This window comes from Acyrthosiphon pisum, chromosome A1, assembly GCF_005508785.2.
Source record: "Acyrthosiphon pisum isolate AL4f chromosome A1, pea_aphid_22Mar2018_4r6ur, whole genome shotgun sequence".
NCBI lineage: Eukaryota > Metazoa > Arthropoda > Insecta > Hemiptera > Aphididae > Acyrthosiphon > Acyrthosiphon pisum.
Window position 1 is genome coordinate 4,100,914 of NC_042494.1, and position 2,688 is coordinate 4,103,601.

The window sequence follows — 2,688 nt, forward strand, 5'->3', positions numbered from 1 at the left end:
CTCAATGGAAATAGATAAATGGTTAGGTAAGAAGGAGAACTGCTGGATTTCAATATTCATTAGAGCTAAGTTAGGGGCAGCTGAAGGTTGTTTATAAGTAGAGGCAAAGAAAGAAGAAAAAAGTTCTGCAACATCAGGACCATTAGCAGAGATATCATTCAAGTATACTTGATTAGGAATCGAAGAAGAGTCACGACTCTTTTTTATGAAGGACCAAAAATCACGTGGGCTAGAGGTAAGTCGAGACTGAGCAACATTGATATGAGTCCTTAAACATGATTTAGATAGTGCTTTACATTGAGAACGTTGATTGGAAAACGAGTTGTAGTCATGAAACGAGCCTGTTTTTTTGAATTTTTTATGAGCTGATTTTTTTTTAAAAAGAAGAGATTTGAGATTTAAGTGGAACGAATCGTTGAATGGCGTCAAGAATAGAATCCTGTAACCTTGTGGCAGATAAGTCAGCAGGCTGAATGTTAAAAGTAATAGACCAGTCATTGTCGGCTAAGGCTTTAGCAATAGAGTCAAAGTCAGCATTGTTAAAATCACGAAACGAGTGACTATCATCTAGCATAAGTAAAGGGACAGGAACTTGATAATTAAATGACAAAGCTGGATGATATCTGTCACAAGGGACAAGACTGACTGGAGCTACATCAACAGAGATACTTTCTTAATAAATTAATCATATCACAATATCCATTAGATGCTTATACATCAACAACATACCGTGATACTATCATTGATATATAAAAGTATACTTTAGAAGTGTCAAGTACCCACGAATAATATTCTGCAATCACAACAAAATAACTAAAATAATTATTATAGGTTTTTAATATGTGATTTCGTCCAAATTTGTACTTAAAATGACTATAAAAATAAACTTGTATTTTTTAAATTTTTTGGTAACAGAATTAAATATTTACGTGGAATCTTGTTTTAAATTTTCAATCCTTAGATATAAAAGTTGAACATTTTATAAATTTTTAACTACAAAATAATTATTCAATTTTAAATTTGATAAATTTTGTCAAAATTTCAACTTCAAATACTTATAAAAAAAATTGTGCATATGTATTTTTAATATTTTTCAACTGCTATTGTACAATATATCAGGAGCCTTGTATTAATTTTTTACACTTGTTGGCCCAATAGATAAAACTTTATTGATATTTATAGAAAAAAAAACTAAAAAAATTGAAAACTTACAATGTCTGTACACAGCTCAAAAAGAGTCAAATTATTTTCAAAATTTTATCGTACATAGAAAATGCCAATATAAACATTCAGTGAAATTTTCAAATATCTACAGTCATTCGTTTTTTAATTACAATAAAATAAGAATTTTGTCACATGAGAAATCGAGCGAATATCATATGTTGTAAAAAAATGAATTTCAAACGCTCATAAAAATTTAATTTGAGTTTCTTATAGACATTTTTTTTTTGGTAAAGATAGATTATCCTATAAGGAATCTTGTATTACATTTTAAAATCTTAGTTCTAAAAAGAAAAGTTTTTACGAATTATAATTCAAAATAATTTGCTAATTTTCGTGATTTTTACATATTTTCAAATGCCATTGTAACAATATAGTAGGAGCCTTGCATTAAATTTTCAAGTATTTTTACTCAACAAATAAAGTTTTATTGACATTCATAGAAAAAAAACTTATTTAATTGGAAACTGGAATTGTCCGTAAACAGCTCAAAACAAATCAAAATATTTTGAAAATCTTATCATATTGTATAGAAAATTGAAAATAAACAATTTCATGTATCTACAGTCATTCGTTTTAAAGTTACACCAAAAACCCAAATCAATTTTCCTCGAAAACAGATTTTGCGTAAAAATTCCCGTTATTCCTTAATTTTTCTTTTGTTTTTCACGGCGCTTTTGAAAACTATTGGAAAAATTTAACTTTTGACCCTCCAAAGTACCAACTAGACTAACTTTCCTATCAGAAAAGGTACTGTTGAAGAAAATACAAGCACTTTTACTGACCTAAAAGGTGATGACAGACACAAAAAATAAAAAAACATAAATCATTGTAAAATCAATACATTCATCATTTCATTCAGAATTTAAAATAATTAATTATAGTTACTTAATAACTTTTTTTAAAAGAATAAATATCCAAACTGACATAATATCAGTAAAGATATGTCATTTGGGTAATTTACCACCATCATACGTTTAATTTAAATCTGAAACCTATGATCAATATTTAAAATCTAATATTCACTGGAAATTTCCGGGGTTGGGAATATTCCTGGAAATTTTGAATTTTAAATTCCTATGAATGAATAAATGAATTATTGTTTTTGTTTAATCACCCTGTATCCATGATAAATTCAAACACATTGTCATATACTGAAAACTACTACAGGTAGTCTGCAATCAGAATGAAATTGAGTATAGGTCTAATTGTTAAAATTAAAATATTAAGTTTTTCACGCAAATCATAAATTAAAAATACAACTAATTAACATTTTTTACTAAGTTAAATTAGTTATTTTATCTATATAATATTAAACTTTAAGTATTTAATATATTGGTTGTTAACTATTAACTAAAATCAAGATTTTTTTTCCGCATTAACTTGCCAACTTTTGAGTTCTTACATTTCGTAATCATATTATAATGTTCATAACATGATATACATGATAATATGTAGAAATCACGA